The 26,247-nt window shown below is 45.6% G+C and overlaps 1 protein-coding gene and 1 non-coding gene across 2 annotated transcripts in view; both read left to right on the forward strand.

Moving 5' to 3' along the window:
- LOC126213468 (alpha-mannosidase 2) overlaps positions 1-26,247 on the forward strand; it is an 834,426-nt gene that overhangs the window by 455,090 nt on the left and 353,089 nt on the right. The gene's annotated exons all lie outside the window — the stretch shown is intronic.
- Positions 16,615-16,689, forward strand: Trnas-cga (transfer RNA serine (anticodon CGA)). Its single transcript has one exon. It is a non-coding gene; the product is annotated as a tRNA-Ser (tRNA).

Here is a 26,247-nt window from a genome sequence, read left to right on the forward strand (position 1 = left end):
AAGACTGAATTAAATGTTTGACGAACTGAAACTGTGTATTTACCGCCAGCTTTGAACACTTGTTCGACTATAAACGCACGTTCTTCAATGGTTAGAATTTTAACAGTGACAAAAACGAAACCAACGAACAAAGCAAATAAAACGTTCACGTGAACACCTAACGACACATACCAACGATATTATTGACGCCGGCCGAGATAAACGAGCCGGCGACTGTGGCCGAGCGGTTCTAGGCGCTTCAGTCTGGAACCGCGCGACCGCTACAGTCGCACGTTCGAATCCTGCCTCGGCCATGGATGTGTGTGATGTCCTTAGGTTAGTTAGGTTTAAGTAGTTCTAAGTTCTAGGGAACTGATGACCTCAGATGTTAAGTCCCATAGTGCTCCGAGCCATTTGAACCATTTTTTGAGATAAACGAAACAGTGGATTGTTGGGAGAGACCACTTGAAGGGAAGTAACCGAGGCGGGCGAACAATCGTTCCAGAATCGTTCTGCATATCGACATTAATGATATGGGCGTGTAATTTTGTGGGTTACTGCTACTACCTTTCTTGAATATTGGAGTGACGTTGATCCGGCAATATCGCGTTAATACCGTCCTTCTAATGCTGTCTCGATTTAAATTTATTTTAGCATTTCTTTCTTTCGACGCTCCCTTTCAGCAAGAGTTTCGTGGTTCTTCTAGATGCTAATCATACTTTGACGTTTCGACATCACATTTCAACCTCATGCTGCGCCGTAATTATTGGTTATCGGGTATTATGGGAGAGAGAGAGAGAGAGAGAGAGGGAGGGAGGGAGTTTCATTCATTAAAATTTCTCTTTGCGATGGCACCTTTTCACCAGATTTATGTCAGAAACATTCCCCCGTCATAAATCAAATCCGAGGTCGCTTGGAATGTTCAAATGTGTGTGAAACCTTATGGGACTTAACTGCTAAGGTCATCAGTCCCTAAGCTTACACACTACTTAACGTAAATTATGCTAAGGACAAACGCACACACCCATAACGGAAGGAGGACTCGAACCTCCGCCGCGACCAGCCGCACAGCCCATGACTGCAGCGCCCGAGACCGCTCGGCTAATCCCGCGCGGCGCTTGGAATGATTTCGGTGTTCCCAAATGCTATTCGGGAGCGGAATGGCCGAGAAATAATCCGAAAAATGGTTCTATAAATCCTCTGTAAAACTCGTGAGTGTGAACGCCAGAGTAGTTACGTAGATGTAGACCCAGATTTCCATTCCTTGGCGTATTACGAATGTGGGCGTCTCCCGTGGCGACTGTCTCTCCGAAGCAGCTGTAGAGCGCCTCTGGAAACTCGCAACTCCCCAAGGCAAGCACATAGGCAGAAAGAGACGCACTGCGCATGCGTAACAGGGAAAACTGTGGCGGGTGCTTCAGCGCCGCGTCGGATTACGCCGTCAGAATCCCCCGGGCGGGCGAGCGCGCAGTTAACTGGGGCAAGTCCGTGCACAACGGCCGGCCGCTCTGAATGGCTGCCGCGACTGCAAACGGCCGCGGCCCATTCAGCTGCGCCACTTAGCGGACCCGCAGCCGTATCATTCTGCAGATAAAGGCGCGCGCCTCCCGTGACCGCAGTTCCGTTTATCGCCTTCTCTTCCTCAGCAAAATGGGCCTCGTCTACAAGTATAAAGGCCAGACGGGCGCCCCAAAGAAATACTCTGTTGGACAGATAACTGCACCGCGCTCGTCTGCCAGACCGTGCTCACTGGTGGTCATTAAGACTGTTGGACAGTGAAGAAAAAAAATCGGCACCGACCGACCGCCGCGTCATCCTCTGCTATAGTTCAATTCTTTTATCTTGGCGGCTCGCGCATGCCCGCCCAGACGCGGGAGATTGCTGCGTTGCCAGTTGTACGCGCCAAGAGAAGCAGCGCCATAGTATAGTATAGTTCGCAAACTTACGTTTAGGGGGGAGCGCGCAGTTTATGAAGTAAAGCCACCACCGCCGCATTAACCCTTCCGCTGCTACAGAGACGTGCTCCCCGCATTCCGCGCTGTGCGCCATTTTGTCATCACTGCACTGCTCGCCTGTGCAGACACACGGTGTTCCCACTGCTTTGACACACTTATCATTCGATTTCACAAAAAGTATTTGGCCCAAAAATTTGATTTTTACACGTCTTCTTGAATGATACCTTCCCCCCATAAATGACTTAATTTTGTTTCGAAGTTCAACGCAGTTATTATGCAGCATTAAATGTAGTAAACCACTGCACGAAATTTTGAAGAGTTTGCAGAGGTAAAAGTCCATAGCGTATACTTTCCGTATGGTCGATTTTAGTTGTCACAATGTTGAGAATGAAATGTGGACAAGATACCTAAATTTCATATAAAATTTACTGTATAACAATATCTCATTTAATTTAAGTACGAGATAGGTGTTGTATCTAATATTGAGAAATATTCCGTCTTTTGCGACTGTAATAAAAGTTTTATTTACACCGGGCGCATTACGCTTTTTTCTAAAACGTTCTGATTAAAACAAAGTTGTCGAAGTACACAATACTGAATTGTGGACGTAATAAAACATAGAAACTAAAATATATTGTCAGTGAGGCGCAGTGTTCAAACAACTTTTTTTGTCACAATGGACAGCAAATACTTGCCAAAACACAGATCAGTGAATATGATGTTGCCAAAGCAGTGAAGCAAAGAATTGCGTCAGACAATCAAGTAGCTCGGCAACGTACGAGCCGAAATTCTGCTCTAAATAATACTTTTAATACTGTCGCAAAAGAATATATGTCAATATCAATAGTAAAACAGCGACTGCGGAAGACAAGATATACAAACAAAACAGATAACATGCATATTGTATGTGTGCCTTTTCATTGTTTTTAATTGCCGTGAAAAGAAATATTGCAGGACAAAATTAGAAAAACCGAAAACTTATTATGATTATAATGAAGAGACAAAACACTAGAAATTTCAAAAAATTACATTCAAACGAATAAAATTCATGAAGTAAGACACTTCGATATTGTTTTTAAATAAAGAAAGTATTAAAAGCCGAACAAGGCTTGAATTCAGAACCTTTCGCTTAGCAACCAAACACATTAACCATTACGCTATCGCAGCCTGTTTTTCAACAGGCTTCCTGGAGGACTCCAAAATCTCACGCAAAATACCGACAAACACTGTTGGTATGACTATGAATTACTCACGCTTCGTCGAAGTACAATAGGAAATAAACAATTACCGCTGTTCTTTATTGCGAAAAAGCGGTTCGTTAGATTGATACAAACACCTTTCCTTGCTATCGCCTGAATTAGGAGTCTTATTGCTTCTTTGGTTTAATTAATTAATAGAATATGAAGCAATTGGTATGAAGAAAGGTTTTTCCAAACTCTCTATAAAAGAAAGTCTGCTATCAAGACATTGTTTTTGTTCAATTACTTTATTTATGACTGAACGTTTCCAAAACTGAAGACACTCGTCTTTGCTGTGGACTGCAGTCGAGCTCTGGCAACGTCGTTCTCTGTTCATTGGCTGACAGTGTTTTGTGACGTCAGATGCGCAGAACGAACCTAAACTCGGCCGCCGTCGTAAATGACGCGCACTTATAGTGGCGGTCATTCAGATGCGGTGTGGAGGGCCATGGGTTCAGTGCGCCGTTCTCCCGGTCGACGCCGGCTTTCTTGACCAGATCCCAGTACTCCCTGCAAGGGAAAAACCTGTGACTGTATCGGCAATCGAACCCAGGTCATCCGCGTAGGAGACAGACACGTTCACCTCTGCGCTGTTGAGGCGGAACAACACAGTGAAGCTAGCATGCAACATACGTGAAAATGGGCATAAAGTGTACCGAGTGCTTCGCTATACGAGGAGCATTCAAGTTCTAAGGCCGATTTTTTTTCTAATCAACTACTCACCCGAAATCTATGACACTGGCGTTACTTCTCGACGTAATCGCCCTGCAGACGTACACATTTTTCACAATGCTGACGCCATGATTCCATGGCAGCGGTGAAGGCTTCTTTAGGAGTCTGTTTTGACCACTGGAAAATCGCTGAGGCAGTAGCAGCACGGCTGGTGAATGTGCGGCCACCGAGAGTGTCTTTCATTGTTGGAAAAAGCCAAAAGTCACTAGGAGCCAGGTCAGGTGAGTAGGGGGCATGAGGAATCACTTCAAAGTTGTTATCACGAAGAAACTGTTGCGTAACGTTAGCTCGATGTGCGGGTGCGTTGTCTCGGTGAAACAGCACACGCGCAGCCCTTCCCGGACGTTTTTGTTGCAGTGCAGGAAGGAATTTGTTCTTCAAAACATTTTCGTAGGATGCACCTGTTACCGCAGTGCCCTTTGGAACGCAATGGGTAAGGATTACGCCCTCACTGTCCCAGAACGTGGACACCATCATTTTTTCAGCACTGGCGGTTACCCGAAATTTTTTTGGTGGCGGTGAATCTGTGTGCTTCCATTGAGCTGACTGGTGCTTTGTTTCTGGATTGAAAAATGGCATCCACGTCTCATCCACTGTCACAACCGACGAAAAGAAAGTCCCATTCGTGCTGTCGTTGCGCATCAACATTGCTCGGCAACGTGCCACACGGGCAGCCGTGTGGTCGTCCGTCAGCATTCGTGGCACCCACCTGGATGACACTTTTCGCATTTTCAGGTCGTCGTGCAGGATTGTGTGCACAGAACCCACAGAAATGCCAACTCTGGAGGCGATCTGTTCGACAGTCATTCGGCGATCCCCCAAAACAGTTCTCTCCACTTTGTCGATCGTGTCGTCAGACCGGCTTGTGCGAGCCCGATGTTGTTTCGGTTTGTTGTCACACGAAGTTCTGCCTTCATTAAACTGTTGCACCCACGAACGCACTTTCGACACATCTGTAACTCCGTCACCACATGTCTCCTTCAACTGTCGATGAATTTCAGTTGGTTTCACACCACGCAAATTCAGAAAACGAATGATTGCACGCTGTTCAAGTAAGGAAAACGTTGCCATTTTAAGTATTTAAAACAGTTCTCATTCTCGCCGCTGGCGGTAAAATTCCATCTGCCGTACGGTGCTGCCATCTCTGGGACGTATTGACAATGAACACGGCCTCATTTTAAAACAATGCGCATGTTTCTATCTCTTTCCAGTCCGGAGAAAAAAAATCGGAGGCCTTAGAACTTGAATGCACCTCGTAGAAGCGATTGGCGTTTCAGGGTAACCACACAACAAGTAATGCAACATATGTCTAACTGATGGTTTTATACTGGATTCCAATAAATCAATTTATTCCCTATCTGTTTTGGGAACAAAACTGTATTTTTGAAGATAATCTCCGTTGAATGCCACTGTCTAGTGCCACGCTACTGCGTGGGGCTCTATGCCGGCATCGTACCACTCTACTGGGTGCCTATTCTGTATCTTTCCGCCACTGTGCCGATCGTTTTGGTACTTAAGAGCACCGAACGGTCTAGTACTCGAATCAGAGCCCCTGCATTATTCAGTACGCATTTCGGTAGCGGTACCGTTCGGGTCTAGAGAATCGAAGCGCTGTTGTCGGTTCGCGTCGCGCAAGCCAATCAAAAGCAATCTGCTGCAGATCCGCGCATGCGCAGACAGCGCCACGAACACACAGCGGCTAGCAGACGAGACAGGCGGGCTGTTCTTCCAAATACCGAAAATTACGTCTACGTCGCCATAACGCATGACGCCGCATTCCATCGAGCTGACGAGCCCGCCTTCATCGCCCTTGCCTCCTCCTTAACAGTATCAGACGCAGTATATTCATTTCCATGATTCTCAGCTTAAATGCATAGAAATTTTTACAGTTTCCCTGACCGCATGTTTCCATGCATGCATAATAACGATAGCGTAGTTGACTGTATTCTGCAGAGTGTCGTAAATGCAGCATTATATCATCTTATTCTCATTTACACTGATATCGTGTTTTGGACTTTACGTTTCGGAATATGAGTTAGGAATAGTGTCTAGTACCACATTGTACTAATACATCTACAAAAACACCCGAAAAATAGATTCTGAGAGTTTCAAAGAATAAGAAGATAAACAGAATGATTAAGTAGCCCACTTCCCTACATGATACGTCTAGTTACATTCCCAGTATTTTAAGTTGTGCTCTCAGATTCCTGTCTGACCGCATACTCGGAAATCGTTACGTATTAGGAAATAATGGTGAATTATTTCTGATAAGAAAAAATATAAAGGTCACTGTTGGTTGTTTCACTCACAGCAATTTCATATTTAGTTTTTTAAACAAACAGAAATCAAGAAATCATTGCTGAGGAAGTGTGCTCTTACATCTAAGTAATAACGAATACTGCAGAAAAATCTTCACTTACACGAATAACACTGTCTCAGAACATGTTGCATATATGAAGAGGAAAAAAAAAATATATTTTTTTTGACGCATCCGTGCGCGAACGCGGGTCTTTATATGGGGCATTTCCACGCGTTAACCACTTAGCCACGACAAACAACAGGAACAAAGTGCTCAATTCTCGTATTATTGTGCAGAGGAACGTAGGCTGATTTCGTTGCCAAACGTTGCTGCGTAAGTCATTAATAAGTGATAGTTTGGAAGGTTTCCAATATCAGGCTTCACATAATTGCTTTCCATTGTTACTTGAAAGTAGTAAACACGTGCCGACCGGAGTGGCCGAGTGGTTCTAGGCGCTACAGTCTGGAACCGCGCGACCGCTACGGTCGCAGGTTCGAATCCTGCCTCGGGCATGGATGTGTGCGATCTCGTTAGGTTAGTTAGGTTTAAGTAGTTCTAAGTTCTAGGGGATTGATGAACTCAGAAGTTAAGTCCGATAGTGCTCAGAGCCATTTGAGCCATTTTACCCAAGCGCATTGGCCCCTTACCTAGCTTGCATTTACCGTGAATCTCTCTCCCAGCACAAAGTCCTAAGCGACTGGAAGAAACCGCCGGTTACTCCAGTATATAAGAAGGACAAAAGAACGGACCCGCAAAATTAAGACCAATATCCGTAACACCTGTTTCCTCCAAAATTTTTGAAGACATTCTCAGTTCGAGTATAACAAACTTTCTAGACACTGAGAACCTTATATCCACGAATTAGCATGGTTTTAGAAAGTATCGCTAGTGCGAAACTCAGCTTGCCCTTTTCTCGGACGATATACGAGGTGCGGCTAGAAAAAAACCGGACTGATGGTGGAAAAAACATTTATTTACAATTATTTACAATTTCATGTTATCTCCTTCAATGTACTCTCCTCCTCGGTCTCTACACCGCTCCATACGAATTTTCCACTGTTCATAGCAATGCTGCAGATCATTTTCGGTAAGTCCATACATTACTTCCGTCGCTTTTTCTTTTACTGCTTCAACAGTCTCAAATCTAGTTCCTTTCAAAGCTGATTTGACTTTAGGGAAAAGAAAAAAGTCACAGGGGGCCAAATCAGGTGAGTAGGGTGGACAATCTAAGATGGGAATGTTGTGTTTTGCCAAAAACGTCTTCACTGACAACGCACTGTGAGCTGGGGCATTGTCTCGGTGAAGGATCCGTGACTTTTTTCTCCACAAATCGTTCCGTTTTCTCCGTACTCGCTCACGTAGGGTAGCCAGGACGCTAATGTAGTAATGCTGATTCACTGTTTGTCCCTCTGGTACCCAATCAATGTGCACAATCCCTTTGATGTCAAAAAAAAAAAACAATCATCATTGCCTTGAATTTCGATTTTGACATTCGTGCTTTTTTTTTCGTGGAGAACCAGGAGTTTTCCAATGCATCGATTGGCGTTTAGTTTCGGGATCGTAAGTAAAAAACCACGATTCATCGCAAGTAATAACATTTTGTAAGAAGGTGCGATCACTTTCAATGTTTTCCAGGATGTCAGAACAAATCATTCTTCGGCGTTCCTTCTGTTCAATTGTGAGACACTTTGGAACCATTTTTGAAGACACTTTGTTCATGTTGAAACTTTCATGAAGAATCTGCCTAACACTTTCCTTGTCAACTCCTGTTAACTACTCCTGTTAACTCAGACACTGCTCTGATTGTTAAACGGCGATCTTGTCGAACAAGTTTACCGTTTTTTTCAATGTTTGCATCAGTTTTTGCTGACAATGGTCTGCCAGTGCGAGTGTCATCACTGGTGTCTTCGCGGCCATCTTTAAATCGTTTAAACCACTCAAACACTTGTGTTCGCGATAAACAATCATCGCCGTACACTTGTTGTAACATTACAAACGTTTCACTTGCAGATTTTCCTAGTTTGAAACAAAATTTGATGTTAACACGCTGTTCTTTCTGTACACTCAACATTTTCCGACGCACAGAGAAAACGTCAACTACTTAAAACAGACGCCACGGGCAGACTGAGTGCAGGAGGCAGATGAAACTCGAGCAGTAGGCGGAGCGAGAGTCACGTGACGGGCCACGCGACTTTCAGCCCTATTGCATTCGTTTTATTGTTTCACCAGTACTAGTCCGGTTTTTTTCTAGCCACACCTGGTACTGAGAACTACGGAGGAAGGGCAACAGACATATTCCATATTTCTAGATTTCCGGAAATCATTTGACACGATGCCCCATTTCAGGCTATTAACGAAGATACGAGCATATGGAGTAAAGAAACTTCCTGGCAGATTAAAACTGTGTGCCCGACCGAGACTCGAACTCGGGACCTTTGCCTTTCGCGGGTAAGTGCTCTACCATCTGAGCTACCGAAGCACGACTCACGCCCGGTACTGACAGCTTTACTTTTGCAAGTATCTCGTCTCCTACCTTCCAGGAAGTTTCATATCAGCGCACACTCCGCTGCAGAGTGAAAATCTCATTCTGGAATCATCCCCCAGGCTGTGGCTAAGCCATGTCTCCGCCGTATCCTTTCTTTCAGGAGTGCTAGTTCTGCAAGGTTCGCAGGAGAGCTTCTGTAAAGTTTGGAAGGTAGGAGAAGAGATACTGGCAGAAGAAAAGCTGTGAGTACCGGGCGTGAGTCGTGCTTCGGTAGCTCAAATGGTAGAGCACTTGCCCGCGAAAGGCAAAGGTCCCGAGTTCGAGTCTCGGTCGGGCACACAGTTTTAATCTGCCAGGAAGTTTCATATCAGCGCACACTCCGCTGCAGAGTGAAAATGTCATTCTGGAAACATATGGAGTAAGTTCACAGATACGTGAGCGGCTCGAAGACATGTTAAATAGCAGAATCCAGTGTGTTGTTCTCCACGGCGAGTGTTCATCGGAGACAAGGGTAGCGTCGGGAGTGCCCCAGGGAAGTGTGACAGGACCGTTGTCGTTCTCCACATAAATTGTTTGGCGGACAGGGTGGGCAGCAATCCCTGTTTGTTTGCTGATGATATCGTGGTGTCGAAGTTGAGTGACTGTAGGAAGATACTCCGCCAAAAACATACGTTTTCCATATCATGTGCACTGTGCTGCCACCTACTGCCCGGTACTCCATATCAACGACCTCAGTAGTCATTAGACATCGTGAGAGAGCAGAATGGGGCGCTCCGCGGAACTCGCGGATTTCGAACGTGGTCAGGTGATTGGGTGTGTCTTGTGTCATACCTCTGTACACGAGATTTCCAAACTCCTAAACATTCATATGTCCACTGTTTCCGATGTGATAATGAAGTGCAAACGTGAAGGGACACGTACAGCACAAAAGCGTGCAGGCCGACCTCGTCTGTTGACTGACAGAGACTGCCGACAGTTGAAGAAGGTCGTAATGTGTAATAGGCAAATAGTTCAAATGGCTCTGAACACTATCGGACTTAACATGTGAGGTCATTAGGCCTCTGTGTAATAGACAGACATCTATCCAGATCATTACACAGATATTCCAGACTGCATTAGGATCCACTGTAAGTGGACAGTTAGGCGGGAGGGGAGAAAACTTGGATGTCATGGTCGAGTACCTGTTCATAAGGTACACAGCACGGCGCTAAATGCCAAACGACGTCTCACTTGGTATTAAGGAGCGTAACCATTGGACAATTGAACAGTCAGAAAAAGTTGTATGGAGTGACGAATCACGGTACACAATGTGGCGATGCGATGGGAAGGTGTGGGTATGGAGAATGCCCGGTGAACGTCATCTGCCAGCGTGTGTAGTGGCAACAGTAAAATTCGGAGGCGGTGGTGTTATGGTGTGGTCGTGTTTTCATGGAGGGGGCTTGCACCCCTTGTTGTTTTGCATGGCACTATCACAGCACAGGCCTACATTGGTGTTTTAAGAACCTTCTTGCTTCCCAGTATTGAATAGCAATTCGGGGATAGGGATTGCGCCGCGCGGCATTAGCAGAGCGGTCTTAGGCGCTGCAGTCATGGACTGTGCGGCTGGTCCCGGCGGAGGTTCGAGTTCTCCTTGGGATAATTTAGGTTACGTAGTGTGTAAGCTTAGGGACTGATGACCTTAGCAGTTAAGTCTCATAAGAAAGGTCCCGAGTTCGAGTCTCGGTCGGGCACACAGTTTTAATCTACCAGGAAGTTTCATATCAGCGCACACTCCGCTGCAGAGTGAAAATCTCATTCTGGAAACATCCCCCAGGCTGTGGCTAAGCCATGTCTCCGCTATATCCTTTCTTTCAGGAGTGCTAGTTCTGCAAGGTTCGCAGGAGAGCTTCTGTAAAGTTTGGAAGGTAGGAGACGAGGTACTGGCAGAAGTAAAGGTGTGAGTACCGGACGTGAGTCGTGCTTCGGTAGCTCAGTTGGTAGAGCACTTGCCCGCGAAAGGCAAAGGTCCCGAGTTCGAGTCTCGGTCGGGCACACACCTAACTAGCGTAAGGACATCACAGACACCCATGCCCGAAGCAGGATTCGAACCTGCGACCGTAGCAGCAGCGCGGTTCCGGACTGAAGCGCCTAGAACCGCTCGGCCACAGCGGCCGGCTTTTGATCACATTGTGTACAGGCCTGAGAGGTGTATGGCTGACGCAAAAGTGCTTGTACCTCTAATTCTTTTGAGCTGTGTATTTCGCAGAGGGAACCTTGGAATAACTCATGTTACAGTAAAAACTCGATTAACCGTCACTCTTTAAATCGTCAGTTTCTGTTGACAGTCACTGCTGTAACAGCATAATAATACTGTAATAACAGAATGCTCTAAGGTGCAGTGACGCGTTCGCTCTGTTTATTTACTCTATTTTAGTTGGAAGTGAATGTACCCGCCCGCCGTAGAATGGTACATAAAATATGACCTTCAGTTGACGTGCTAACATATCTCCCCGTTTTCTTGTCTTTGTCTCACTTGTGAATCAACAATCACCACTGGATCGGCTTCCAGTTGTGGCGAGAAGACTGTAATTGTCACAGTGTATCTAGCGGGCTGTTTTCCACTTGAATAAGCTTTATTGACTAATATTTTACACTACCGTATTTAGTGCAGGTGTGTGTGATACAGTGACTTGATTAAATGTCTGAAAAACGTAAATGTGTTTTTTTAGGACTTAATCAAAAACTTGAAATTATAAAACGCTTAAGAAATGGCGAAAATGCAACAAGTCTAGAGCTGATTTATGGTATTGGAAGAACAACAGTTAACGATATAAAACGTGATGCTGATAAAATAGAACAACATGTGCCAACAATGCAGAGCATGGATGGACATGTGCGAACAAGAAAGACAATGAAACCTGCAAAATATGATGAATTGTGGCCCAGCTGCGCCCCACTTCCGGAGCACGTATCACACTGGAGAGGAAAATGAATAGCAGACAGGAAAGTTTGTCGGGGCGCAGTGTACGGCTTCGGTCTAATTAGGGAGGGGGAGGTAAGTTGTGAGAACGCGAGGCGCACCTGCCTGTGGGGTTTCCTTGGTAGCCTGATGCTCTCCCCACGTCTACACGACACGAGACTCTGAGGTAGCGACTCAGCGATCTAACCTATCAGCTTTCCTTGCAGCACTACATACACTTTACTCACATAATTTTTCAAAAACGTGTCCTGTACTATTCCATCGACTCAAGCAGAGAGTAATAGAACGTGGAGTTTACGTGCAAACCGGTGACAAGTGAAATAATAACAAGTACAGAGGACTCGCAAGATACTACTACTTTATTACTGATCAATAGTTTGACCCAAAGGGCACAGCATTTACCAAAAATTTTCTACAAGTGCCTCTTATTCACACGTCAGAAAAATACATTGCACAATATCTTTCTTATTGAACTAGGTGCAAACAAGAACTTCTTATAACTTCTATACTAACTGAAAGCACTTCAACAATAAAAGGTGAAATCAGTTTCATTTAACAAGGGGTACTTGAATAATAAAGGTGAAATAATAATAATTCCCATCGCAAACAAAGCAGGAATTGACAGATGTGAATATTACCGAACTATCAGTTTAATAAGTCACAGCTGCAAAATACTAAGGCGAATTCTTTACAGACGAATGGAAAAACTGGTAGAAGCCGACCTCGGGGAAGATCAGTTTGGATTCCGTAGAAATACTGCAACACGTGAGGCAATACTAACGTTACGACTTATCTTAGAAGAAAGATTAAGAAAAGGCAAACCTACGTTTCTAGCATTTGTAGACTTAGAGAAAGCTTTTCAAAACGTTAACTGGAATACTCTCAAATTCTGAAGGTGGCAGGGGTAAAATACAGGGAGCGAAAGGCTATTTACAATTTGTACAGAAACCAGATGGCAATTATGAGAGTCGAGGGACATGAAAGGGAAGCAGTGGTTGGGAAGGGAGTAAGACAGGGTTGTAGCCTCTCCCCGATGCTATTCAATCTGTATATTGAGCAAGCAGTAAAGGAAACAAAAGAAAAATTCGGAGTAGGTATTAAAATTCATGGAGAAGAAGTAAAAACTTTGAGGTTCGCCGATGACATTGTAATTCTGTCAGAGACAGCAAAGGACTTGGAAGAGCAGTTGAACGGAATGGACAGTGTCTTGAAAGGAGGATATAAGATGAACATCAACAAAGGCAAAACGAGGATAATGGAATGTAGTCAAATTAAATCGGGTGATGCTGAGGGGATTAGATTAGGAAATGAGACACTTAAAGTAGTAAAGGAGTTTTGCTATTTGGGGAGCAAAATAACTGACGATGGTCGAAGTAGGGAGGATATAAAATGTAGACTGGCAATGGCAAGGAAAGCGTTTCTGAAGAAGAGAAATTTGTTAACATCGAGTATCGATTTAAGTGTCAGGAAGTCAGTTCTGAAAGTATTTGTATGAGTGTAGCCATGTATGGAAGTGAAACATGGACGATAAGCAGTTTGGACAAGAAGAGAATAGAAGCTTTCGAAATGTGGTGCTACAGAAGAATGCTGAAGATTAGATGGGTAGATCACATAACGAATGAGGAGGTACTAAATAGGATTGGGGAGAAGAGGAGTTTGTGGCACAACTAGACAAGAAGAAGGGACCGGTTGGTAGGACATGTTCTGAGGCATCAAGGGATCACAAATTTAGCATTGGAGGGCAGCGTGGAGGGTAAAAATCGTAGAGGGAGACCAAGAGATGAATACACCAAGCAGATTCAGAAGGATGTAGGTTGCAGTAGGTACTCGGAGATGAAGAAGCTTGCACAGGATAGAGTAGCATGGAGAGCTGCATCAAACGAGTCTCAGGACTGAAGACCACAACAACAGCAACAAGTTTCTTTTAAACAGGTCACCTGGGTAAGCGCAATAGGACAATTCACATAATTTCCAATTTCCGCTACCCATCAAGTATATCTCTCTTACATGTACATAAGTTCAATTCCGCCGGCCGCGGTGGTCTCGCGGTTCTGGCGCTGCAGTCTGGAACCGCGAGACCGCTACGGTCGCAGGTTGGAATCCTGCCTCGGGCATGGATGTGTGTGATGTCCTTAGTTAGGTTTAAGTAGTTCTAAGTTCTAGGGGACTAATGACCACAGCAGTTGAGTCCCATAGTGCTCAGAGCCATTTGAAGCATTTGAAGTTCAATTCCCGCTGCACGCAACTAGAAAACTAGTATCCTCTCTGTATAGTTTTGAAGGTAAACATATAAGCAGTATAGCAAACGGAACAGACCCCTTGGCATCCCAATGCAGAGGAAACTTAACTGAATGCAAGATCCCCACTCACTGCAACCCGAAGAACTCAGTGGCCGTCGTATCGGTTGCCATTTTCCCCGCGGCCAACAGAACCTCCCGTTCCTCTGGTACTGCTCGGCCAAGGCGTCGATTTAGACGTGAACTAGGTGCCCGCTGCAGTGCGCAAACAGAAAAGCACAAACACAGAGCCACAGCCAAAAGAAACAATGTTAACAGCCCCAGAATATAGTCAGATAAAAGTCTGCAAAGATAGATCACATCAAGACAAGGGCAAACTAAAAATGGTTAAAAGCGTTAACTGTAGCCCTCAAATTTCAAAATATGTAAAGTTGCCCCAGCACAAACAGACGAGTATTAAAGGGGCAACGATAAGACAAAGCATAATATTACTACACCAGTACGTCCCAGTTCCAATACAATATTGACAGTCATAAGAAATGGTAGAAACTAGTGATAACACGGGTAGGCCCGAGTGCAAAACTAGAAAGCTTGAATGTCTACTTCTTCAGTAGACAGCTGCGTGGTACACTCGCTACTGGCCATTAAAATTGCTACACCACGAAGATGACGTGCTACAGACGCGAAATGTAACCGACAGGAAGAAGATGCTGCGATATGCAAATGATTAGCTTTTCAGAGCATTCACACAAGGTTGGCGCCGGTGGCGACACCAACAACGTGCTGACATGAGGAAAGTTCCAACCGATTTCTCATACACAAACAGCAGTTGACCGGCGTTGCCTGGTGAAACGTTGTTGTGATGCCTCGTGTAAGGAGGAGAAATGCGTACCATCACGTTTCCGACTTTGATAAAGGTCGGATTGTAGCCTATCGCAATTCCGGCTTATCGTACCGCGACATTGCTGCTCGCGTCGGTCGAGATCCAATGACTGTTAGCAGAATATGGAATCGGTGGGTTCAGAAGAGTAATACGGAACGCCGTGCTGGATCCCAACGGTTTCGTATCACTAGCAGTCTAGATGACAGGCATCGAATCCGCACGGCTGTAATGGATCGTGCAACCACGTCTCGATCCTTGGGTCAACAGATGGGGACGTTTGCAAGACAACAACCATCTGCACGAACAGTTCGACGACGTTTGCAGCAGCACGGACTATCAGCTCTGAGACTGTGGCTGCGGTTACCCTTGACGCTGCATCACAGACAGGAGCGCCTAGGATGGTGTACTCGACGACGAACCTGGGTGCACGAATGGCAAAACGTCATTTTTTCGGATGAATGCAGGTTCTGTTTACAGCATCGTGATGGTCGCATCCGTGTTTGGCGACATCGCGGTGAACACACATTGGAAGCATGTATTCGTCATCGCCATACTCGCTGGCGTGATGGTATGGGGTCCCATTGGTTACACGGCACTTTGAACAGTGGACATTACATTTCAGATGTGTTACGACCCGTGGCTCTACCTTTCTTTCGATCCCTGCGAAACCCTACATTTCAGCAGGATAATGCACGACCGCATGTTGCAGGTCCTGTACAAGCCTTTCAGGATACCGAAAATGTTCGACTGCTGCCCTGGCCAGCACATTCTCCAGATCTCTCACCAATAGAAAACGTCTGGTCGATGGTGGCCGAGCAACTGGCTCGTCACAATACGCGAGTCACTACTCTTCATGAACTGTGGTATCGTGTTGAACCTGCATGGGCACCTGTACCTGTACACGCCATTTGAGCTCTGTTTGACTCAATGCCCAGCCGTATCAAGGCCGTTATTACGACCAGAGGTGGTTGTTCTGGGTACTGATTTCTCAGGATCTATGCACCCAAATTGCGTGAAAATGTAATCACATGTCAGTTGTAGTATAATATATTTGTCCAATGAATACCCGTCTACCATCTGCATTTCTTCTTGGTGTAGCAGTTTTAATGGCCAGTAGTGTAGTTCAACTCCAGTAGCCAAAATGAATAACACATTGCTCAGCGTCCTGTGTAGAAGACCGTGGCCCAGTCACGCGTCAAGAACTTGCAATAGCAGGCCCGCTTCAGCACTCCGAGCCACATAGACCAGTCAAATCCAGCTAACTCCACGCAAACACAAGTTTCAGTCTCTGCGCAGCGACACGTACCGGCCGTTCCGGAGCCAAAAACCAGTCTGCCTGGCAGCCCAGCAGCACCACCACCGGCCAGCGACGCAATGATAAGCGACGGGAGAGGGAAACAGTCGATCCGGGTGAATCGAACGGAGAAAGCGACTGCCGCCAGCGCCTCCCCATGTATCAATTAAGGCGAGACTGAAACTTCCTGGCAGATTAAAACTGTGTGCCGGATAGAGACTCGAACTCGGGACCTTTGCCTTTCGCGGGCAAGTGCTCTACCAACTGAGCTACCCAAGCACGACTCACGCCCCGTCCTCACAGCTTTACTTCTGCCAGTACCTCGTCTCCTACCTTCCAAACTTCACAGAAGCTCTGCTACGAACCTTGCAGAACTAACACTTCTGAAATAAAGGATACTGCGGAGACATGGCTTAGCCACAGCTTTGGGGGATGTTTCTGGAATGAGATTTTCACTCTGCAGCGGAGTGTGCGCTGATATGAAACTTAAAGTTTGGAAGGTAGGAGACAAGGTACTGGCAGAAGTAAAGCTGTGAGGACAGGGCGTGAGTCGTGCTTGGGTAGCTCAGTTGGTAGAGCACTTGCCCGCGAAAGGCAAAGGTCCCGAGTTCGAGTCTCGGCCCGGCACACAGTTTTAATCTGCCAGGAAGTTTCATATCAGCGCACACTCCGCTGCAGAGTGAAAATCGCATTCTGGAAACATCCCCCAGGCTGTGGCTAAGCCACGTCTCCGCAATATCCTTTCTTCCAGGAGTCCTAGTTCTGCAAGGTTCGCAGGAGAGTTTCTGTAAAGTTCGGAAGGTAGGAGACGAGGTCCTGGCGAAAGTAGAGCTGTCAGAAGGGTACGTGAGTTGTGCTTGGGTAGCTCAGTTGGTGCCGGCACGGTAACCCATCGTGTTCGATCACAGGGATAGCTGCCCTCTGTAATAAAAAAAAAACTGAGTTAATGGATCATCGACGAACTGAAGCGGGCGTCTTTCGACGTCTGCCCCGAGCAGATACAACGAACGAAAACGAACAAAATGAGATTTTAAAAAAAAGTTGGTAGAGCATTTGGCCGCGAAATGCGAAGGTCCCGAGTTCGAGTCTCGGGCCGTCACACAGCTTTAATCTGCCAGGAAGTTTCATATCTGCCCACACTCCGCTGCATTCTGGTAAGGCGAGACTGCTGGCGGCAGACAGATATTGTCAATCTCCAAAACCTGTATTAAAACCTAGAAAACGGATCTGAATCACTAAAATAACATTAATAAAAAAAACATACTGGAGTAACGGATTGCGGACTGGAAATGGAGGTCCTGTGAGCATGTGTCCGGAAATGGACGATGTGCGTGCATTGACAACAGATCGTCACAGAACACAGTCCACTTCACAACAGATGGTCAGAGCGGCGTCCATGGGACGCAATACGCCCGTTCACAAGTCACGTCATACATTGTCGCATTCTGTTGCACGTTCCGGCCTCTCTCCGAATAGCGTCACAGACATCTTCTGCACACGAGGAGCAGGCTCAGCATACACAACGCGTTTCAGATGCCCCAGAGGTAAAAATGCATGGGGTCTAAGTCCAGTGATGTAGCAGGCCGCGCTAGGACCTCTGCTTCCTATCCAACATCCGGGGAAGATGTTGTTGAGGTGTCAGCGAGCTGTAATGGCAGAAGTTAACCTGTCATATTAACAAAGGCACATTGTCAGGCAGCTCAGGCAGAGTATTCCTTAGGAATACTGTCGAGGCGTTGTCCAATAATAACTGCTCGCTAAGAATCCCTGCCCACACACTGATGCTGATTGATGAGACACCTCAACCATTCCCCAAGGACTATCTGTAGCCCACACATGACGGTTATTCAGACTGATGGTGCCGGTTCTGGTAGAGGTTGCTTCGTCGGTAAAGACGGCTGATGACAGAAATGCCATAATTGTGATAAAAGCGACAAAATCCTTCTCATAGAGACAAATCCGCTGCCGATAATCTTTGCTCTAGTTTCAGGTGATAGAGATAATAGCAGTTGTCATGCACGATACGCATAATCGTACTTTGACTTACACTATTTTGGCGACGAGCTACTGGCCTGGAGCTTGTACTATGGTTCAATAGAACCTGGTCTTCCAACTCTGGGGTACGCACAGTCCACTGTCTCCCCGCACGTTCGTGTGTTTGAAAGGATCCACGATCGCAAAAAAAATCGTTCAGGTGGCTCTGAGCCCTATGGGACTTAACATCTGAGGTCATCAGTCCCCTAGAACTTAGAACTACTTAAACCTAACTAAGGACATCACACACATCCATGCCCGAGGCAGCATTCGAACCCGCGACCGTAGCAGCAGCGCGGGTACGGACTGAAGCGCCTAGAAACGCTCGGCCACAGCGGCCTGCAAAATACGGTCCCCACTCAAAACATTCAGTAATGGCGCACCAAACTGTCAACACGAGTGCTGTCTAATGTTCGCTGATGAATTTCACGAGGGTTTTCTGCAACCCAGTAGCGGAAATTCTGTTTGTTTACAGTTCTTGATAAGTGGCAATGGGCCTTATCCGAAGAGATATACAAAGCGCTAGATGGAATGTTTTGAAGAATTTTCTCACACGCAGCTCTGCGAGTTTCAAAATCTCTCTCACTTAATTCCTGAGTAAACATAATTTTGAAGGGGTGCGTATGAAGTTCAAATGGCTCTAAACATTATGGGACTTAACATCTGAGGTCATCAGTCCCCTAGGACTTAGAACTACTGAAACCTAACTAACCAAAGGACATCACGCACATCCATGCCCGAGGCAGGATTCGAACCTGCGACCGTAGCAGCATCGCGGCTCCGGACTGACGCGCCTAGAACCGCTCGGTCACAACTGCCGACGCATATGAAGTTCTCTGTGAAGAATTCTTCGTACACTCATGCAGCTAATACCAGGGCAACTGCATGGTTCAAAATGGTTTAAATGGCTCAGAGCACTATGGGATTTAACATCTGACGTCATCAGTTGCCTAGAACTTAGAACTACTTAAACCAAACTAAGCTAAGGACAGCGGACACATCCATTCCCGAGACAGGATTCGAACCTCCGACCGTAGCGGTCTTGCGGTTCCGGACTGAAGCGCCTAGAACTGCTCGGCCACAGCGGCCGGATCCTTTATCGGAGAAGAGGTGATAATTGTTCAGTATTCGCATGGGACGGTCGTATGCAGTAGAGCTGCACAGAAAAAGTGAACACGTTTCCAGATGTTGATAAAATGTGAGAAGTTGTTGAAATGTTCTCGGGTTATCAGAGGAGTCGTGGCATCGTCTTATTGCAAGCTTTCGCCGACTTCTCTACTCTTTATGTTCAGACGTAAGCGAAATTGGCTGACGATGATGAGTGCTAGAGACGTCGAAACGTTACAACACGAGGCGGCGACACAGCTGATAAACCGAGATTTCACAACGACCTTCGCCGACGCAACCTGAATTCCCATCTCTACCTACAAAGCGCAATGTCCCGCCTGCCTCACCATCGCCCAGCCCAAACCGCTACGGATAGAAACTTAAAATTTGTAGATGATGTGGATCGTATACTGTAGTAGCCGTATCGTATACTGTAGTAGCCGTTTAAGAAGCGATTTTTCGAAATTCCTGCTCTAAGGTGGGAAATAGAGGATGGAGTTTTTTTTTTTTTTGAAAAAGTCGCTATTGAGGCAGTTTCGGAGCTAGACCTACGAAAATTGGTATTTGATTTCTCGGTCAGAAATAAAGAAATTCGTTTTTCAGTGTTTTTGGAAAAAAAACTCTATGAGCGTGAAAGACTTAGTGAAAGGTTTTTTTGAAAATACATCATTATTAAAGAACAAGTCAAGTGTTTTTGAAGCTCCATCTACGAACTTCGGTATTTGACTTCTCAGGTGGAAATAATAAAGTACGCGTTTCAGTGTTTTTGGGAATAGAGGATGAGATTTCTTATGAAAATATTTTATTATGAAAGCATTTTGAAAACTAAATTATAAGTTTAGATTTTGTTTGTCGGTTAGAAATTACTTGTTTCACTGTTTTTGGAAATTCAAACCGTATGGGAGAGAAACAGGGGATGAAAGTTTTTATTGAATTGTTTCATTATCGAAATATTTTTGAAGCTAAATATATGAAAATTTGTATTTGACTTTTCTGTTAGAAATAAAACATACGCATGTCCCTGTTTTTTGGAACTTGAACCGTTAAGGGGGTGAAACGTTGTAAGAAAATATTTCACTGCCATAGCGTTTCTGAAGCTAAATCTTTGAAAACTGGTGTCTTTTCGTCAGAAATGAAAAAATACGTATTTCACTGTTTTTGGAAATTCAACCACTAATGGAATGAAATAGGGCATGAAGGCTTTTTGAAAGGATGGAAAGCTTAGAATTTGGAGAAGCTGTGGATCTTACACTGTAGCCGTCGTTTACGAAGCGATTTTTCGAAATTCGTATCCTAAGAGGGGAAATAAGGGTGGAGAGGTTTTTGAAAAAAATCTCTATTACGGGAATTTCGAAGCAGGACCTACGAAAAGTGGTATTTGAGTTCACAGTCAGAAAATAAAAAATATGTGTTTCAGCGTTCTTGGAAATTCAATTTCTATGGGGATGAAACAGTGAGTGACAGTTTTTTTAAAATAAATAATTACTTAAGAACTACTGAAGAGTTTTTAAGGGTGTTTCTATAACAACTGGTATTTGACTTCTCGGTTAGAAATAGAAATGTGGTGTCACTGCCAGACACCACACTTGCTAGGTGGTAGCTTAAATCGGCCGCGGTCCATTAGTACATGTCGGACCCGCGTGTCGCCACTGTGTGATCGCAGACCGAGCGCCACCACACGGCAGGTCTCGAGAGACGTACGAGAACTCGCCCCAGTTTGTACGACGACGTTGCTAGCGACTATACTGACGAAGCCTTTGCTCTCATTTGCCGAGAGACAGTTAGAATAGCCTTCAGCTAAGTTAATGGCTACGACTTAGCAAGGCGCCATTAGCCTTAAATAGCTTGTATATAAAGAGTCACTTGTATCGCCACAATCTCCAGATGTCTCATCAAGAACGATGTATACAAGGATGTATTAAAAGTTAAGTATATTCCAAAGATACGTATTTTCTTTATCACATTCATTACGAATCCTGTTTCAGACCTCACTCCATCCTTCGTGAGTTAGCGCGTGCATCTTGGCCGCCTCTTTCAATTAGTGTGCGTAGTGTTGGCAAGTCTGCCGACACTACAAGAAAAATACGTGTTTCAGCGTTTGTTGAAATTCAACCACTTAAGGGATTGCAATAGAGGATGAAAATCTTTAAGAAAAATATTTCCTTACATTGAACAAAGTTTAAAACTAAATTTATGAAATCTGGTATTTCACTTCTCGGTTCGATGTAAAGAAATATTTGTTAGGCGATGAAAGTTGCTAGTCCGCAGCTCGTGGTCGTGCGGTAGCGTTCTCGCTTCCCACGCCCGGTTTCCCGGGTTCGATTCCCGGCGGGGTCAGGGATTTTCTCTGCCTCGTGATGACTGGGTGTTGTGTGCTGTCCTTAGGTTAGTTAGGTTTAAGTAGTTCTAAGTTCTAGGGGACTGATGACCATAGATGTTAAGTCCCATAGTGCTCAGAGCCATTTTTGAAAGTTGCTAAAGGAAATATCTGCACGAGAACGCAAGAGGCGTGATTAATAAAACCTTTGGACTCCAGCTACCAGAATCGATTTTTGGTCAGAAGTACATTCCGGAAAGACCATGCTTCTATGGCCTTAAATTAGCGCGAGAAGCTTACTGATTGTGCTACCTTTGCACGGCCAAAATACCGCGGCTTTTTCAAAATTAACTAAGCGAACAGGCCAGACCTCAAAATATTTTCAAGAGGACGTTTTTTTATTTGATAAACAGGCGGAAATCAATTTTGCCTAGTTCCTTATAATAAGCTAGCAACAACAAATTTTTCATACAAATAAATATACTAATTCAGTCATGTTCACAGACCGTTTTAAGAAGACTGCCCAACAGTGTTCGTCAAAAAAGACTCCGATTTGAGGCAGACAGGAGACTGGTTTTTCCACCACGACAACGCAGCTGCACGCACAGCCGTCTCTGTTAGACAGTTTTTTAGCAAAAAATGGCGCGGTTCCGCAACCCTGCGCACCTAATTCGCCTGACGTGGCTTCGTGCGACTTTCTCTCATTTTCGCACATGAAAAGGCGCACGAAAGGACACCTAATTGTCAACTCTGAAGAAGTAAAGAAAATAAAAAAACGAGGGAGCAGCTGTCCGCCATGTCTAAAGATGACGACAAAAACTGTTTCGAACAGTGGAAGCACCGCCGGGACAAATGTATTAGTTGTAATAGAGAGAATTTTGAAGGGAATAAGGTTGTTTTGTAAAAAATTTGAAAATATGCAACTTTTAAAAAATAATTCCGGTTTTTTCGGGTTCCCACCCGTACGTATGTGTAGCGCTGTTGGAAGAATAAAAAAGATGGATTACAGGGTGTTACAAAAAGGTACGGCCAAACATTCAGGAAACATTCCTCACACACAAATAAAGAAAAGATGTTATGTGGACATGTGTCCGGAAACGCTTAATTTCCATGTTAGAGCTCATTTTAGTTTCGTCAGTATGTACTGTACGTCCTCGATTCACCGGCAGTTGGCCCAATTGAAGGAAGGTAATGTTGACTTCGCTACCTGTGTTGACATGTGACTCATTGCTCTACGGTACTAGCATCAAGCACATCAGTACGTAACATCAACAGGTTAGTGTTCATCAAGAACGTGGTTTTGCAGTCAGTGCAATGTCTACAAATGCGGAGTTGGCAGATGCCCATTTGATGTACGGATTAGCACGGGGCAATAGCCGTGGCGCGGTACGTTTGTATCGAGACAGATTTCCAGAACGAAGGTGTGCCGACGGGAAGACGTTCGAAGCAATTGATCGGCGTCTTAGGGAGCACGGAACATTCCAGCCTATGACTCGGGAAGACCTAGAACGACGAGGACACCTGCAATGGACGAGGCAATTCTTCCTGCAGTTGACGATAACCCTAATGTCAGCGTCAGAGAAGTTGCTGCTGTACAAGGTAACGTTGACCACGTCACTGTACGGAGAGTGCTACGGGAGAACCAGTTGTTTCCGTACCGTGTACAGCGTGTGCAGGCACTATCAGCAGCTGATTGGCCTCCACGGGTACACTTCTGCGAATGGTTCATCCGACAACGTGTCAATCCTCATTTCAGTGCAAATGTTCTCTTTACGGATGAGGCTTCATTCCAAAGTGATCAAATTGTAAATTTTCACAATCAACATGTGTGGGATGACGAGAATCCGTACGCAATTGTGCAATCACGTCATCAACACAGATTTTCTGTGAACGTTTGGGCAGGCATTGTTGGTGATGTCTCGATTGGGCCCCACGTTCTTCCACCTACGCTCAATGGAGCACGTTATCACGATTTCATACGGGATACTCTACCTGTGCTGCTAGAACATGTGCCTTTACAAGTACAACACAACATTTGGTTCATGCACGATGGAGCTCCTGCACATTTCAGTCCAAAAGTTCGTACGCTTCTCAACAACAGATTCGGTGACCGACGGATTGGTAGAGGCGGACCAATTCCGTGGCCTCCACGCTCTCCTGACCTCAACCCTCTCGACTTTCATTTATGGGGGCATTTGAAAGCTCTTGTCTAGGAAACCCCGGTACCAAATGTAGAGACTCTTCGTGCTCGTATTGTGGACGGCTGTGATACAATACTCCATTCTCCACGGCTGCATCAGCGCATCAGGGATTCCGTGCGACGGAGGGTGGATGCACGTATCCTCGCTAACGGAGGACATTTTGAACATTTCCTGTAACAAAGTGTTTGAAGTCACGCTGGTACGTTCTGTTGATGTGTATTTCCATTCCATGATTAATGTGATTTGAAGAGAAGTAATAAAATGAGCTCTAACATGGACAGTAAGCGTTTCCGGACACATCTCCACATAACATATTTTCTTTCTTTGTGTGTGGAGAATGTTTCCTGAAAGTTTGGCCGTACCTTTTTGTAACACCCTTTAGAAGAGAGGTTGAGTGCTTCCCGGGACCGCTGCTGTTGAAAGCACCAGAGACGCTGTTTAGTCTCCCGGGGGAGAACGGGTTTTGTCGGTTACGTGCAACTGCACGTGGCTTTGCGCGCCGCCCTGTGACACAGGTGAGGGGACTGGCGAAGTCGGAGGCGCTGCCGACTTTTATCAGAACTGTTCCCCCCACCTGTTCCCGCTCCTCCCGACCCCCACTCGCCGAGCCCTCAGTTTGTTTGTACCGCAGTGGCGCGCGCGTCTTTTATTTTCATTCGTTTAAAAGCGAATCAAAGAAATCCGCGGAAGGGGATGTCGATCACAAGGCCTGCCTCACAGAGCTCGTTAGAAAAATGGCCTAATTTAAAAGGAGGCGGCTCCGGCATCAAAGGGACGGAGAGAGAGAGAGCGAAAAGACCTGTGAAAGATTTCCTGTGAAGCAAACGGACCGACTGATACACGACGCACGCGCCGAACCTGTAATTTCAGTACAATGGCCGAGGACAAACAGGTGAATACACGAGCGAAGGGTATTGGCGAGATAACAGGGCGGAAAGCTATGGCGGGGAACGCGGGTCAAAACAGCCCTGCCAGCGACACGCAGGCGCCATTTGACCGCCACACCCCTACGCCTCCCCCCTCCAGTCTGCCTTTCCCCTCTCACCCTGTCCCCACCCTCTCCACACAGTTAAACAGATATATACACACACGCGCACCCCACCAGCGCCGTATGTCATGCCTCTAATTCTGTTTCCAGGTCACAAAAACGCACCGCTGCCCGACCCAGTTCCGAAATACCCCATCGTTTGTAACCCCCCCCCCCCTCTTCCAACCGCCCCTTTCCACTCCCGCCCTTAAAGGCACTTTGTGTCGACAGTCAAATAATTGCAGACCCCCGAAGAATCTAATACGAGTCGGGTTACTGTTAAACACAGCTGTGTGCAGTACGACTTTAATATTTCACAACCTTTTAAAACAGTTTGCAGCCCGTCCTTTGCGCTTCTGTACATTCTCGATTGACCTGCACTTTGATCTTTCTTATTTTCATTCTTCTGTATTTCACAGTTCTTTTTAATAGTATGCAGTGCTTTCTTTATGCTTCTGTACATTCTGGATTGTCATGATTTTCTTTCTTTCATATTTTTGTTCTTCAAATCAACATCTACATCCGCATACCTACTCTGCAGACCACCGTATAGTGCATGGCGGAGAGTACTTTTTACCGCTAGTAGACATTTCCTTTCCCGTTCCGCTCCCAAACAGAGCTAGGGAAAAGCGGCTGTCTATCGCTCCGTATGAGCTCTAATTTCTCTTATCTTCGTGCTTCTTACCCGCAGTGTACGTTGGCGACAGTGGATTTGTTCGGCAGTCAGCTTCAGATGTCGGTTATCTGAATTTTCTCAGTAGTGTTCCTCGAAAAGATCATCGTCTTCTCTCCAGGGATTCCCATTTGGATTCACGAAGCATCTCCGTAATACGCAAGTGTTCAATGAGGCCGACCGCGGTAGCGACAAGGTTCTAGGCGCTTCAGTCTGGAACCGCGCGATGTGTGTGATGTCCTTAGGTTAGTTAGGTTTAACTAGTTCTAAGTTCTAGGGGACTGATGACCTCAGATGTTAAGTCCCACAGTGCTCAGAGCTATTTGAACCATTTTTTTTTTGTTCATTGAACGTACCCGTAACAAATCTAGCACACATCCTCTGAATTGGTTCGCTGTCACACTTAAGTCCGATCTGGTGTGCATCCCAAACAGCTCAGCCGTATCCAAGAATGGGTCGCACGAACGTTCTATACGGTTCGATGCCACTCTCCTTTTATTCGTATTTTCCGCTAAACTCTTCATTTCTCTATCAACATACTAATAAAGGCGCACGGGCCTGAATTTTCAGTGTGCAGATGACCTTGCAATTTCGTACCACAGTGAATATCTTTGTGAACGTGAAGAGCACGTAACTAACGGCCTAACTAAACACTGTGGATATTTTAAGGTGTAGCAACTTAGGCCTAATTTCCCTGAAACTAATTGTGTCTTTTCAACCTCTCTCATCGTCTAGCATCTGCCTTTGCTGCAGTCTCATCCGAAATGTTCTGCTGCAGTTCATGGAGACTATGAGGTTTGTTGCGATACAGTTGACATTTGCAGTCG

Source organism: Schistocerca nitens, chromosome 11 (genome assembly GCF_023898315.1).
Source record: "Schistocerca nitens isolate TAMUIC-IGC-003100 chromosome 11, iqSchNite1.1, whole genome shotgun sequence".
NCBI classification, from domain to species: domain Eukaryota; kingdom Metazoa; phylum Arthropoda; class Insecta; order Orthoptera; family Acrididae; genus Schistocerca; species Schistocerca nitens.